Below are 16,900 nucleotides of genomic sequence, written 5' to 3' on the forward strand. Positions count from 1 at the left end.
ATTATTGATTACATATCTTGTTAGAAGAGATAGAAATTTGTTGCAAATATATGTAACATGCATTTTGCATTTTAAATCACAACTTGTTTACCACAGTGAGCAATGTCTCTTTACGTTAATTGAGTGTAACTTGTGTGGCTTACAACGCCCACTTTTTTATTTAGTATTTAATGATGAAGTTTTTATGACATTTTTTATCTGAAGAAGTCCTGCTAGTTAGCTGGACGAAAACCGCTTTATTTTTATTGTTGGTTTGCAGTTTGTGTGTACTTTTCAGTACCTTGTGAGTGTTTGCGTCTGGATTAAACACCGTTGGTTTGCTTACTACTCTCATTGCCTTCTTCACTAGACTTCAGGGGTTTTATAAGATTTTGTGGATATGGACCATGTTATCACCTTACCCTTTGAACTCTCCATTGCACCAAGAGTATCCACATTTTTCCATATTTAGACAACCTTCTTATATATGCAGAGTCTTTTTCAGAATGTTAGGAGTCTCTCCGTTGGGTGAGAGATCTCATGCACAAGCTGGGATTCCAATAAAACATTCAAAGGTCTTTATTGACTCCCTCACACAGGATTGTGCTCCTGGAATATCAACTAGACACCACAGTTCAAACAACTTTTCTTCCACAGGAAAAATACATCTTTATCTACTAAGGTTGTCTACTCATACTTCGGTCACTGCAAAGGAATACTGCAGAATTTTGGGTCTCATGGCATCTATGATTCTAAGGATACCCCTGGAAAGACTCCACGTGAGAAAGATACAGTTGTATCTGATATCTCTTCGGTTCCAGCATCAACATCCTTTATCTTCTTAAATCCCAGTACTGGGGTTTGTCAGAAGAGAAATGCTTTGGCGGAGACAACAGATATGGTAACCAGAAAGATGTTGCAGGATAAAATGGAACTCAGAACAGAAACACAACTACCACCAAACTCCTCCAGCAAACCAAGACAGCTGTAAGATGGTAAAAGGCAGCCAAAAACATTCACAATAAGAAACTGTTTGCTGAATGTAAAAATACACAAAAGAATCAGAACCAGGTCCACTGATATAAAATCTTTTAATTGATCTAAGCACTTTTGTCCTTGTCTAAGTCTTTAGGAGAAGCTTGATGGTGGTTGTGTTGATATTCTCCCATTCTCCATTACTGCTCCAAAGCAGTCAGTCAACACATATGCTTTGGACTTTGCTTGGGAAGTAGTTTTGGGAGGGCTAGAAGTGCAGGGGCTGTAGTGCACCAAGAACAGATGCAAGCACATAAATATCAAGAAGATGCTTGCCCTGATCAAGGCACTCAACTCTCTGAACCATCTTTGGTCCCTGGAACCTCTTCAAGTGGTTACAAAGAATATCACAGTCATGTAGCACATCAGCAAGCAAGGTGAAACTAGATCATATTACCTTTGCAGACTAGCCATGTTAGGTTGGGATATAGCTTCACAGCACAGTCTCACTCTACAGGTATCCTACATTCTGTCAGAGCAAAACTGTGCAGCAGACTGGTTGAGTAGGACCAGGACAGACCTTCACAAATGGAAACTAGATCAGGGAGTATTCCAAGATTTGATCCATCTTTAGGGAGTTCCTTAAGTGTAAACCTTTCTGCCTCTTCTCTGAACAGTCAACTGGCAAAATTCTCTTCCAGGACCTCATGCAAGAACACCTGGAAGATAGATGCCTTTTCTATTCTTTGGACAAGAATGTTTCTGTATGCCTTTCTACTAATATTTAGGGTACTTCTGAAGATTCAGAAGGAATCCAGCAAGATCATTGAAGTGACTCCCTTCTGACCCAGACAACCATGGTTCACGCTTCTTCAGGAAATGGACAGGGGCGATTACCACAAGTTCCGCAAAAAATGTATCTACTCACACAAGAACAGGGGTGTTTGATGCACCCAACATCAGTCATCTTCAAATGACTGCCTAGATGACAGGGTCTTAATTCCTTTTAGGCACCTGTTTTCTGAGGATTTTCAGCATGTATCAATGGAGGCAAGAAAGCCTGTTACTAGAAAATCGTATATCAGCAAACGGAAAAGGTTTTCTAGTCAGTGCCAACAACATAACCAGCACCCATTCAGGAATAGTTCTTCTCTGGTTTTAACATATTTGTGTGAGTTATTATCCTATGGCCTTTCTTATTCCTCTATCAGTGTTCATTTATTGACCATTTCAGCTTGTCTCCCCATGGATCCTGCTCTTTCAAGGCAGTCTTATGACAGAAGGTTCTTGAAAGGGGTTTTGCATAAGAGATCTCCGAGTAAACTGCTGGCCTTTCTTTGTGAGTTTAATTTTGTGTCAAAAATAAAACTTACTCTATTTGAACTAGCTAATCTGGCTGATTTGAGGTTCTTAACACCTCTGCAAGAAAAGTATCTGAGTTGCAACCTCTTGTGGTGAGTCAACCCTACCTCATTTTTCATAGTGGCAGGGTTTCTTTGAGAACTAATCCTTCTTTTATGCCTAAGGTGGTATCTGAGTTTACTTTAAGCCACACTACCAATTTCCCCATTTTCTTTCCTAAACCTAAAAATGACAGAGAAAAGATACTCAATACTTTGGATGTCCACAGACAACTCAGGTACTATATTATCAGAACTAAATCTTTCAGATTTTTGGATCAATTGCTTATTTCTTGTGAAGGTAAGCATGGACAACCTGTTTTAAAACAGAGTATTTCCAAATGGTTGTTTAAGGCTATTACATTTTGTCATACTCACCATGGGAAATAAATTGCAAGCAGGGTCAAGGCCCACTCTACCAGGGCCTTGGCTTCACCTATGGCTTTTTGGAAAAGAGTGGATTCTAGAAGTATTTTACTTTTACAAAGCACTATACGCTTGATCTAGACCTCTTTTCACATTAGACTTTGTATAAATAAAAATGTCCCCAGGAGGGTCACTTCCTTACTGTTATTGTGTTATACATGCTGTGTTTGACATTGTCACTGTTTATTAGCATTGTTTATATGCCACTGTTTGTTGACTTCTTTCTACTTATAACAATGTTCATATTCTGATATATTTTATTGCTTATATTTTGCTTTTTATTGTATTCCTATACTTGCAACAATGCTTATATTTTAATGGCCATTTTATTCATTGTATATCTCTAACCCAGATTGTAGCTGGAAAGTGTCTTTGGATAAGATCACTTACCTGGTTTGCAAAATAAGTAAAATAAATAAGATCCATTTGTGAAGATACATATTAAACTGGATGCAAATGTCTTGCATCCTTCATGTACCCTGCTTGCTGGTGCTCACTGCAGCCCTACACCACCACATTGCACTACTAACTCCATACCTATTTATGATGAGGTGCTTTGAAAATCCCATCTGAAACCTCCTAGAATTCTTAGGCAGCCTACTACTGTGCCAAGACATCAACAACACAATAGCACCTCACCTATGAAACACCCTGTTGTTTCCACTGCAAACAAAGGTCATCTAAGAGGGACATAGATAATGCAGATGCAGCTAGAGTGTATCAGAAAACATGATAATATCCTTTTAATCCATTACTCAGTAGTTAGACATTCTGATTTACCACTCACCAAGTTGACAAAAGTAAAATGATGGTCATCTTCTTTCAAGTGCTGGAACTTACAATGTCACCAAGGTTCTTAGATCCATTCACCTAAAATGTGCATGCAGCCTGGTCATTGCACATGTCATAGTGAACAACATTCGATGCTTTAGCATGAAGATATGAAGAGGAATGACTGGCAAACAGTATGTCATGAGCAGTATCCTAATATCACTGTGATGATGCCACAATATAAACGCAAAATAATTGACTTCAGCACCTGTTTCAGAAATTTATGTAATTCTAAGAGAGTTCAGACTGTTTCAGCTTGAAGAAAGATGGTCGACAGTCCTACCTCCTTCACTAGGATGGCTTGAACCTCAAACTCTCAAACAAATAGCTGAGAGACACACATATAGTCAGCCTGGTTTAAACTAGTATAGCTTTAATATGCGCCCCACCTACTGTTTCACCATTACTGGCAAATCACTGGTAATATTACACATTACAACTGAGCTCCAGACATGCTCAAATCCTAGTGTCTTCAGGGACTTTTCTAAGGCCAACCTCGTAGAAATAGCTAACCACCTAAACAGCTTTAGAGGCTCTCTACTGCAAGAGGACCCTATAGCTAAGAAAGCTGCTTATACCACAGATTTCTACTCCTACCTAAATACCTGCAGCAAGATATCTGTCCCATCTGCAACAAATAAAATGCCAAATTCAAAAACAGGGTCCTTTGGTTGAAATCGTTATCAATAAGCTCTGTCACAGAGGTAAAAAAAATGTCCCTAAAGGATAAACTTAAATCCCTCCTCAATAAAGTGACTCAAAAGGGAATGTGATGCCCCAACACTGGCCCAGTAATCAAGGAGCTTCAATCCTCACCACTGGCAACACTGAGGAATGTACATACTATGAGGATGACAAGTACACACACAGTAAAGTGCAATTTCCCTTAAGAGTACACAGAGACCACAGTCAGGCTGGGGCTGGTTCCTCTTTCTTTCTCCTGATCTCTAATAAGACACCCCACTGGCACAGCTATAGAGCTGAATCCTTAGCCAGGGTTCCAAGCCAATTCCTCCAACACTCTGCCCAACCAGTGCTTTGTGTCCCTGCCCAAGTAGCTGATACACACACTCTTGAAGATTTGTTTTACACACACATACACAGCTGAGAAAAGATGGCACAGGTTTACTAGCTATGCTCCCTTCTGCCCAGACTATAAGGTAGTTATCACTGCCACTAGAACCCCTTATCAGCTACTTTAAGGCCCTTAACAAAGGGTGTCCAATCCTACTGTGTAGTGTTACTATTAATACAAATGGTAGTTTGACCAAGAGCACGGCTATTAGGAGTGACCCTCAGTGTCACCAAATACATATGCAAGTACTTCAAGAGCTTAAATATGTCTGACAAATATCAGCCGTAAAGATAGGTTTAAATATATTTAATAATAAATAATAAAAGAACAAAGCAATACTTAATATGTCTTCACAATGACATCAGAGTTCAAAATCACAGGAACTATTTTAAAACAACATTGCAGGATAGTCTCAAATAAATACAGAAAACATCAAAACTAACCTTTACTATATTCCTTACTGAATCTAAAATAAATTAATGTACCCTAGTTAACTTACAGCAAGGAAGACAGATGTGGTAGATGGATGTTTCCAGATGATGCTGCCAGGTCAAAGACAAAATACAAAATGCACAGTCACTCTCTCAGAGAGTTCTTAAATTAATATCAAATGTTACTGCTGGGATACTGGCAGCATGACATCAATTTTTGTCACCTGCCTTCAGTTCCCAGGCTCCACAACCATTGCTAGAAACTGCTAGCATTTAGCATCTCCCTGTGAAAATACATATCCTTCAGGTATTTGCAACTACTGGAAGACATAACACAATAAAACACAAAACAATGCAGAAGGTTCCCTAGTTTTAAACATGCTGTCTCCTTGCTGCATTAAAACAATTTCTTTTATTACAAGGTTATAAAACAATTTAATTTCAACTATTTTCCTGAGGTTTTGCAAGTTAACCTTCTATGTTCCAGTTTTCACTCTTAAAATATATACATTTACACAGCTACAATAGTGTATATACATTTCTGTTCTCTTCTAGTAGGGTACATTGTGGATACATCGTTAAGATCAGTACTTTACACACACTTCTGTACTAGCAGTTTGATGTACACATAACATACAGTTCTAATACACTGGTAAAACAAGCATATGAATCATGTTAATATTCACAAATGACATATAATTTGCAAAATTCCAGTGAGCTGGGCTGGCAATATTTCCTTTTGTGACAGGGTAAATAAAGAACTAATGTGAAAAATCAAAACATGCAAAACAAAGTATGAATTAAATATTGCTGTATCATCTAAAAGCAACCATAAAGCAGTCTTTAACTATATCAGCTATCTTACAAATAATGATTAACACTGGACTGAGCTTATATCCAATGGCACCACCTACTCTGACCCCAAGAAGGAAATCACCCGTATACTAGTGGAAAAATTTACTTCAATGTCTTTTCAGTCTTTCCCTGTTTCCCCCTCACACCCTCAAAGTAGTACCCCTCCTATAATTACTGAATAAGTTATTTCCAAAACTAAGAATGTTAGCTGTATTGGTCATGAGAACATACCTGTTTTTTTCCTTCTTATTATGAAACACCACGTCACTGACTCCTTCAAATACTATTCCATCTTAACCCTTCCACTGGGCATGTACATGGAAAGGGAACAGCTGTTATAGCATTCCTCCACATGAGTGGCTCTAGTCCTGACCATTAGAACTTTAGACCAATTAACCTTACAAGTATCATTTGTAAATTATTAGAACTCACATATAATGATATTGAGAGTATACAGGCCCTTAACCAAAACCAAACTGACTTTATAAAACATAGATCCTGCTTATTTAAAAATGTGGATTTCTTTGAGAAGGTCTTGTAGGCACTATGCACACTGCCTACCTGGATTTGGCCAAGGCATTTAATATTATTCCAACTCTGTCACTATAGAAAAATTGACACAGTCATATATAAACCCCTAAGCAACTTGCTGACTAACAAATTGGTTCATTGACAGAACACAGTCTGCCAGGTTTGGTGGTACATTTTCCTTAAAAAGACTCCTCACCAGTGGCATGCCCCAGGATTTCATACTAGGAGCTCTATTCTTCAGCATTTATTTTGCTGACATCAGTCCTGACATGAACAACCTCTGGCCAGATTTGCTGATGACTGCAAACTCTGAGCTGTTATCAGCTCATCACAAGACACTCATATCCTCCCAAAATGGTCTAACTCTAACAAACTCATATCATTAAGACCATGGACTAAATTTAAATGTGAAGAAATGCAAAAAAAGGCTACATTCTGCTTTTTGGGAAGCAGGAGACCCCTGTACCTACCAAATAAACACCTCCGTCAAAACAGACACCATCAGTAGAGACCTTGGCACATTTGTGGACAATGAACTCATGTCTACTACTATGACTACTATATATCAACTATTATAAGGAAATTTTCTTACTTAGCTCCATATTATTACTAAAGGCATATCCTCCAGGTCAAAAGAAATCATTATCCCTCCATACGTCTGCCATATCAGGCCCATAATTGACTATAATGCCCCCTTTCATGTTTCCTATCCAGAAATATCATCCAGACAGATAAACCTCAATGTTTTATTGCAGAGAAAATCCCTGCTATAAGCCCTATTAGCTTCACCGGACGACAAATCCCTATCTCTTCACTGTGTCTCTGGATGACAATCTCTCCATAAACTACAAGGTAGCAAACAATCCCTTCTTGTTCTTTTACACATTCCAAAAACTGGCAGTACTGAAAATACCCATTGTAGGCACATAAAACTATACCGTAATATAAACACAACCTGCTGGTTTGATCAGTGTCTCTCACAGAAAATGTACTATCTGTGAAATACACTTCCTCTCATTATCAAAAAGCAGTTCCATAAGTCTCTCAAAAACTAACTTTGATAAGTGGATGAGGAATTGTAAATTCACCTTCAACTGTCTCTTCAGTCCTTATGGATAAGGAGAGCAGGGAGTGAGAATAGGTGTGCCTGGGTTACTGCTCCAATTGTCTAATCTCTGCCTATGATCCTGTGAACACACACATGTGTGTATGTATGTGTATATATATATATATATATATATATATATATATATATATATATATATATATATATATATATATATATATATATATATATATATATATATATATATATATAGATATATATATATATATATATATCTTTGTGCACTTGTTATGTACTTAATATAATAAAATTGTAATTATCTGCTGCCTTGGATGACTTAAGCTTTACTTATATGACCATGCCAACACCCAGCTGTATTTTTGCAGAAGGAAACACTCATCTGTTTCTCAAGGAGCCTATTACTCAACAAGCCATTTCCTCCACCCAGAAATGCTTCTGCTACTCTTTGATGATTGTAACTTCAAAAGTTGCTTTACTATCTTTATTGTCTTTAGTGTTTAGGATTTTCTTGAAATGAATGTTAAACTACCACACTTTTGCCAACAGCATAAATATACTGACAAAATATTACCAGTTCATATGCCAGCGCATTACCATATGCATGTTAAAGGGTGGAGAAGAATCTCTGATCAGTGGTACACTTGTGTCTCTTATACAAGTTACATTAAGGTTTACTTAATGTTTATTTTTGGAAGCAAATGTAGTTTATACAGTGACTCATTTTACATTTCTGGACTGAATGCAAAAGTTTAGGCTCTGCAGTCAGTACAATACATTGCTGTGACACTGTACAATTCTCAAAAAAATGTTACAGTAAGGAAAAAAAAGGAATGTTGGAGTACAGACTGTATAGAGGTGTAAGGATATTTCTGCAGCAATTAAGAGGTTACTTTCTAAACTGAAATCAGTAGGCTGCTTATGAAAGTATTTTAAAATTAATGCACTCTTCTAATATTTCAATGTATCAAGGCAATACACTGCAATACAATATTCACTGCTTTTTCATCTAACTGCACTCATCCTTTTGTAAGAGTACATCTTTATTAACTGCTCACTACAGTTTATCATCAGGCCTAATAATCCATAAATGTGAAAATTCCTGTTTGTAAGAGTGCCATGTTGTACAGGAAATTTACAGAGATATAATTGGCTCTCTGACTTGCTTAGATCTACACATAATTCAATCAAAAGGTCAGTTTCCTATAAGCATTTCTGCCAGTGATGGTCTTTGTTTGCCAGTTCCTGTTTAGCTCCTGTAAGGAAACCTCCTCCCTCACCTTATAATATGCAGCATTAGTTAATGTGTGGTCATGAGTAACAATGAATTTGTGCAGCTGTGTTTGCTATTGTAGTTGGCTCTTTTACTAGGCGGGTACATGGTATGTATTTATCTCTTGTTATACAATTACTTTCAAAGTGCGCACTCAGCCCAGAAATGTACGTTAAATGGATGCTGCAAATGGCTAATAAATGCCTACTGAAGCTCAGTAAAGCAGTAAAGCAAGTTAAAATATAAACATAGACAGCTGTAGCTTTACTCAGCATATCACTGCCTATGTTAATTTGTTAGATCACAAATAACTGATCTATTTGTCAGCCATGCATGTTTGCAGAAAAGATGGGATTGTTGGGACACAAATGTAAGTACACCATATAATTTTAATTCAGAAATGATGCAAGCCATACTGAGTTATGTGATATTGCAGTACAGGGCCTTTCTTGGATTGGGTTTTATATAGTTTGTCTGGCATTGAAGACAACTGACAGGTCAACACAGCTCTCATTAACTGCTCACTATTTGCATTACCACCACTAAAAGGTGTGTTAGGTAAAGATATGAGGAAGATCCCCCCTACCCCTGCAGAAACCACATTTTATCAGAGAATGGTTTATAGGCTGACTTTACTTTTACCTGATGGTAATGTGCAGTACTGGTCCTTTAGATGACATTTGCATACATTTCAGAATGCAGTACATCATTAGATATCTGTACGTATCTTGTGGTGATGTTCTGTTTTTGACAGAATTTTATCTAGTATCCACCGTAAAAGTACTTATTTGCATTTTTTTTTCACTTCCAAAGTTGTGTCAGGAATGTGCCTACTTCTCTGTCTGTAATGACCTTTACAGATTCTTTTTTAATGCCAGGATATCTGTGGTGGGCACCCACTGCTTTTGTAAAATTACAGGGTACATTTGTTCCAGGGTTAAACAGAGCTCTTGTAATCTACAGAGCCTTTGAAAAATGTTGTGCTTGCTATATAAAATGCATGCTGCTGCATTGATATTCCCCGGGATTCATGAAGCTTGCGCCAGGTGCAGGCATAGCGTAGGCGGCATAATGCCAAATATGGCCACCGAGCGATTCAGGTACGATCCAATTCCATGTGCACTACCAGCGTACACCAGATCTGCACAGCCCTCGGCTGAAGTATGCAAATCACCCCATGCGCAGTACTGCACCGTGCAAATGAAGGTACATAGCGATTCATTAAGTGGTGCAGGCGTAGCATAAGCCTACAGAAATGTAAACCAAAAAAAAAAAAATGGTTTACATTTTGCCAAACAGAACATCGGAGCTATGAAAGTGGACCAGACTCATGTATTACAAAGTTAACATATGCCAATGGCTAAATATACAGCCAATGGCATAAGAAAAGATGCACAACACCTAAAAAACAACATTTAATGTCATGTCCACAGTAACGCAAAGTATAACCGCAGGGCATGTGTGCACAAACGGGAACACAAGGAAAGTATATACAAATGTCATAAAATCGCAATGTAATACAAATCATGATTTCACCATAATACTCAATGGTATGCATGGTACACCACAACCAAGCTGCAATGGTTGCTAAGGGTCTGTGACAGTATTCGGTGTGGTAACTATGAATTAGTAGTCCATGCTATGCAAATGAGGCAAGTAATATTGAATCGCAAATGTCCTGCCGGACTAAGGATGTACCATACGGCGCAGCGCTACAACACCGAGAAGTGGTTTGGAGGTATACATGACATCAGCAGTGGGGTGTGCCACCGTAGCTGTAAGCACATTGGAGCAATGCAAATCCGGGCTGCCCATTGCTAAGCAAAGCCGCATGATTGGGGTGGGGATGTAGGTATAGCACTGTTTAGTTGACAGCACATAGGGTGCCTGAATGCGCATGTGTACATAGATGAAAACGTGCCCGAAACCCGATAAGCAGACGCACGCGCTGCGCACCACAGCTCAAACAGGAAGGTTAGGGGAAGAAAATAAGGAAATGCCGCAGTAGGGTAATTGGAGTACAACTGATCAATTAACACCTATTAACTCACAGTGGGAAATCAACGGCAGCTAACAAGTCTGCTTGCAGCAACCTGCAGAACAGGATAGGGGAGGTGTCGGATTGCAAAGAAAAGAGAACTGTCACCGCAGAGCAAAGAAAACCTGCAGTAGATTGGCCATAGAACACATTTCGCAAGATAAGCCAGGTTTTGGAAAGTACAAAAGAAAGCAGGCTGCTGGATGCATGCCAGAAAATGGGAGGGGAAATGTTAGGAAATGTTAAGGGAAGGGCAAGAGGTAATCCATGGCAGCTAAATGTAATTCATCACCAAAGGCACCACAATAGCAGTACCTGTGGTAAAACACATAAGATACCCTGTAGCTCCAATTGTACATACACACCCTATGACATCATCAGTGTTCAAGGCACAATAGTATAAAGTGTGAAGGCACCTCACACACACCTGTGTATTCCCAAACACTGCACCATCGGTGTAAACAGATGGGGAACCTTTACAATGTACATGTTGGGAGCTGCCATAGTTGTGATTCATCACCATGTGTTAGAGACTGAAGGTATTGTGGAGGATGATGCTGACAGCCACCGCAGGCCCCGGAGGAGGAGGAGAAGAGTGTTCAGACCAAGAATAACCTACCAGGGGCTACATGATCTGGAGATAGTAGAGCGTTACAGGGTGGACAGGGACATCTTACAGCAAATAGTTGAGCTGTGCCGGCCACGCCTGAGATCCAGAAACAACAGAGGGGAACCCATCCCAGTGGACACGAAGGTATGTGTAAGCTTGAGAATACTAGCCACAGGTACCTTTCAAAGACCAACTGGAGATATAATGGGGATCTCACAGGCATCAGCATCCAGGGTACTACACCAGTTCCTGGATGCCATGTTACCACATGCCAATGAGCATATATACTTCCCCCGAACTCAGGAGGAGCTGGCCAGCAATATGCGTCTCTTCCACCATGTGGCACACTACCCAGAGGTACTGGGTGTGATAGACTGCACGCACATACATATCAAGTCACCACCCAGTGAGCATGGTAGGCACTACATAAACCACAAGTGATACCACTCCATCAACTGCCAGGTCGTGTGCAATGCCCAGGGCATTATCATGGATGTGTGTGCTGGGAGCCCTGGAAGCTACCATGAAGCTGTATCAGGTATTTGTCAGGGGGGACATCCCATATGGCCACCTTGTGGGGGATGCTGGCTATGCACTTGAGCCGTGGATGATGACTCCCATCAGAAATGCACACACACCCATGCAAGAACGCCATAATGAGGCACACGTACAAACCAGAATCATCATAGAGCGTATGTTTGGGATGCTGAAATCATAGCACATACACTGACAGTGTAGGCCCCTACGGACTGACACACCTCTCCACCTGCACACACAGTAAAATGGATGGCACACACACATGACCACCTGTAAATTGTAATGTATAGGTGGCCTACTGTGTGAACACTACATAGGCAGCCCTCAACCATTGCACACACAACAGCTATTGGAACAAGGAAAGTCAACACCTGAACAGTACACGCACCTAACAGCATATGTTGATACTGTATGTATAGGTTCCTAGGTACATCGGTAGGTACATGCCCGATTGTCAGAGGCCATTCATCAGCCGAGGCAAACAGTGTCTGCTGTCACCACCACATTGATTAACCAACTGTCCCTCAGTGGAGCAGAGCCAATTGCGGGATCCATGTGTGTAATCACTGTTCCCCACACACTCTGCATGGATTCCCTGGTGTGTTAATGAGGGGCTCCATATAATGTAATCAGGGATGTAGTGGCAAAGCATGGGGAGTACCCATGACAGGTATCTGTTACCCCAGCATGCTCCACCTATGGTTGTGTGAAGGTGTAGCACATTATAGTATGTGGCTCACTGTGACATAGATTCCCAATGCTGGAGCACAGCCATTAAACATCACTTGGACATACAATTAATAGGTCTCATCCATATGTAAACTAACTGAGTTACACATTTGATTGCAGTATGGAGTAACAGCCATAGTACAGTCCACATACAAAACACCATAACACGTGTACAAATCCCAGATGCCCAAGTGGTAAAGGCACTGACTGTCGTGCATGTTCCTGGTTCCACGTCCTGCAAGGGCCGTTACGTAATCCCGAAGGCACAAATAATGGATGTTGGATGCAGGTCATCAGATCAGGTTTAGCACATGTTAGCAGGTTTATGCGTTGGCAAGTGCTGGTAAGCGTCATTTAAACATGACTATACGGATATGCGCGAAACAGGGCTAAGCTTTGCTGAATATCGCACAGATCACGGTCAACGATGTCCAGAACAGGTGAAAATAGCATTATTCATCCCTGTACTAATAGTGCCTGCTCTGAAAGGTAAAACAACTACTGCCAGGAGTAGAACACTCAGTCATGTACACAATCACCTAACACTAAGCTACCTGAGATGTACCAACGGCAGGTGTGTATTGTGACAGGTTAAAACACAAACGTGCGGAGTTCAGGAAACAGTATACACCACCATGTACACAACGAAAGGTGTGTTCACTCTCCCTCTCTCTCTCTCTATATATATATATATATATATATATATATATATATATATATATATATATATATATATATATATATATAAAATAGAGATAGAAAGAGTGATAGAGAGATATATGTCGATATATACGGATTCACCTATATCTGCAAATATATAGATAGGTCAACGACATGTACACAAGCATGGAGGTACAAATAAATAGGATACTGCCAACTACCAAATGTTTTACATACCGACACGTGTAATAGGTTCATAGGTTCATAGGTTTATACTAGGCTATCTGCCCTAAGGCATTTATAAGCCTAGCCCAAATTATTGTGGCTTACGCCACCCCTTATATGAAAAAATACTGTGCCCATTAGTTTGTTGTGCCTCTGTCCAGCAGTGACCCAGAGATGATTCCCGGGGTAAACCTACGATCTCCCATCCACAGGTCCAGATTTCTCTTGAACAGAGTCAGCGAGGTGCTCTGCCTCACATGGACCGGGATTTTATTCCACAGCATAGGGAGTCTCTGAGTGATAAATCTATCCCTCCAGCACGTCCTATTTATATCCGTGCTAAGGTTTAAGTCGCTTGCTCTAGTGGTTTTGGTGGATTTGGATTTTTGAGGTGGAGCATGTCCATTAATTCCGGGTTGGACATGGCCTTGTATGTCAGGCACATGTCACCTCTGAGCAGACGGTATGCACTGAATAGAGCTGGAGTTTCTTCAATCTGGCAGCATATGACAGATTTTGGAGTCCCTTTATCCTTTTGGTGAGGAACTTTTGGGGTCTCTCCAATTGCTGCAGATGTCGGGTGAGATACATCCCGAATGGGGCATTGTACTCGATCATTGGTCTGATAAGTGAAGAGTACAGAACAATGACCTCACTAGATCTGGATGTGAATCCCTTCATGATCAGGTGGGCAATGTAGAAGGTCTTTCTAACCACTTTAGCAATGTGAGTGTCAAAAGAAAGGCCACTGTCAACCTGGGTCCCCAGGTCCCTGATAACCTCTTCTGTGCTTAGTGGATTGCCACCTATATGGTAGCTTGGGTTTACCTTGTTTTTCCCGAAGGGTATGACTATACATTTTTGGCGTTTAACTTCAGGCCACGGCTCTGGCACCAGCTATCTGTTTCCGTGAGTCCCTTCTGAAGGATATCAGTGTCCGATGCACTTTCCACTATGGCTGCCAGATTGCTGTCATCTGCAAACTTTGTCAGCCAAAGTCCTCCCATGTTGGCCTGTACTGAGAAGTAGATGCCAAACAATAGGGGCCAAGGACCGAGCCCTGTGGGACACCACTTGTGACCGGCTTGGAGTCTGACACAGCGCCAGCAACTCTAACCCTGTGGGTTCTGTCCTTAAGCCAGTTTGCAACCCATCTTGTGACATATGGGTTTACATTTAAGCTGGTAGTTTTTCTACAATACCCAGTGGGGTATTCCTTGCAAGGTCAAGGTAGGCTGTATGGACTGCCTTTCCTCATCAATGGCCTTGGTGACTATTTCAAAGAAGCTCCACCAAGTTCAAAGGCATGATCTTCCCTTGACAAAGCCAAACTGGGTCGGGTCCAATGTCTGCAAGTCCCCTATATCTTTGTTTATGAGCTCCATTATGATCCTCTCCATAGCTTTGCAGACTAGACTTGTTAAGCTTATGGGCGGTAATTACCAGGGTCCGTAGGCACCTTTGTGGAGTGGGACCACAGTTGCCGACGCCACTCCTTGGGCACGTATCCTGTGGTAAGGCTGATATTAAACAGCTGCCTTATGTGCGGGTTTAATTCCTCATTTAGCTCGTGTAGCACACAGCGGGGACACCATCCGGTCCCATTGATGCTGTGTTTTAGCTTTAGAGAGCAGCTTTCACCTGCATTTGAGATGTCCGGGAGGCTACACTCAGCTGGGATAGTTATCTCTCCTTTAGGGGGAGAGAGGGGGGTGAAGTTTGCACTGAACCTGTCTGCCAGTATGTTGGCAATGTCTGTGGGTTCAGTGATTTTTGTATCATTTTGGACTAATTCTGAGCATATCTGTGAGTTTCCACCCAGGTTCCTAACATAGCTGAAAAAGGCCTTATGATTGTCCTTTGAATCCATGGCAATTTTTCTCAAAATTGGCCTTAGTTGATTTTATGAGTGCTCGTATTTTTTTACTAATAATGATCAGGGATGACTTCCCTTTTATGGATTTTGTTCTATCATGTAATAGCTTTCTCCTCTTATTGTAAAGTTTGTTAATGGCTGGGGTCCACCAGACTGGACGTTTGCCCTTTGTGGAAAGAGTCTTGGTTTTATTTGGGATTGCCTGATCCATGCAGTCCTGGAGGTGTTCATAGAAGGCATTTGTAAGGGCTTCCGCAGCTTGGGTTGTGGTTTCCTCTGACTCAGGGGCCTTGAAGGATACCACACCAGTCTTGAGTAGTGTGAAGTTTGCTTTAGAGAAGTTCTTCACTATGGTCTTTTGTTTGGGGTGGGGGATGTGGATTTCCAGTGAGATTAGTTTATGATCAGATCGCACCAATGAGGGATATACTTCGGTGTGGAGCATTTTGTCCCCATGTTTGTGACAATGAGATCTAGTATATTTTCTCCTCTCGTGGGAACAGTGACTAGCTGTTCCATGGCATTAATTTATGAACTCCAGGAACCGTTGGGCTAGAAAGTTAGGGCTTGAGTAATGTTCCCAGTCTATATTCGGGTAGTTGAAGTCACCCAATATGATGGTGTTTGGAGATACATTTATACCCTCCAGTGTCTTCAGGAAGGCTGTGTGGGGTTCCTGAGTTTGAGAGGGTGGCCTGTAGCATGCTACAATTTGTAGAGCAGTTTTGCCTATTGTTAGTTGCACCTGGATGGTTTCAAGCTTCATGCGTTGCCACCAACCTGGAGGTGTGAGTATCCTTTATGAATATGGATACACCCTCCTTTTGTGGAGTGGTCCGGGTTTTGGGGCGGAGCATGATATGAGGTAAAACCTAATAGTGCCAGGGTGCTCTCAGGAGCTTTGAACCAGGTTTCAGTTACAGCACAGACATCGATGTTCTCCATACTGAGAAGGGCCTCGAGTCGTGCATTTTGAGATTTAGACTTCTGGCATTGAGCAGCATTACCCTTAATTTCTTCCCATTTTGTTTTCTAGGGTGGTAGGTTTAGAATTTGAGCCTTGCCTAAAAAAGGCACTATGGGGTGGCAAGAGCCTTAGCCAATATCCGAATCCCAGGTGACAGGTGCAAGCCATCCCTTGCGAAGCAGCGTGGCTTGTCAAGCATGTCATCCCAGGCAGACAGACACTGGATCCCCTTTGAATGACACCAGACATTAAGCCAATTGTTAAAGCTGATCATCTTGTCTCTATATTGTGGCATCATTCTTGGTGAAGGAAGGATACTGCTCAGGGTTAGGGTCATACCTGCCTGGGCTACATAATCAGAGAGCTCCTCTATGTCTCTTTTCATGCAGTCCAGGGAG

This window comes from Protopterus annectens, chromosome 7.part0 (genome assembly GCF_019279795.1).
Source record: "Protopterus annectens isolate FY-2018-M chromosome 7.part0, PAN1.0, whole genome shotgun sequence".
Taxonomy (NCBI): domain Eukaryota; kingdom Metazoa; phylum Chordata; order Ceratodontiformes; family Protopteridae; genus Protopterus; species Protopterus annectens.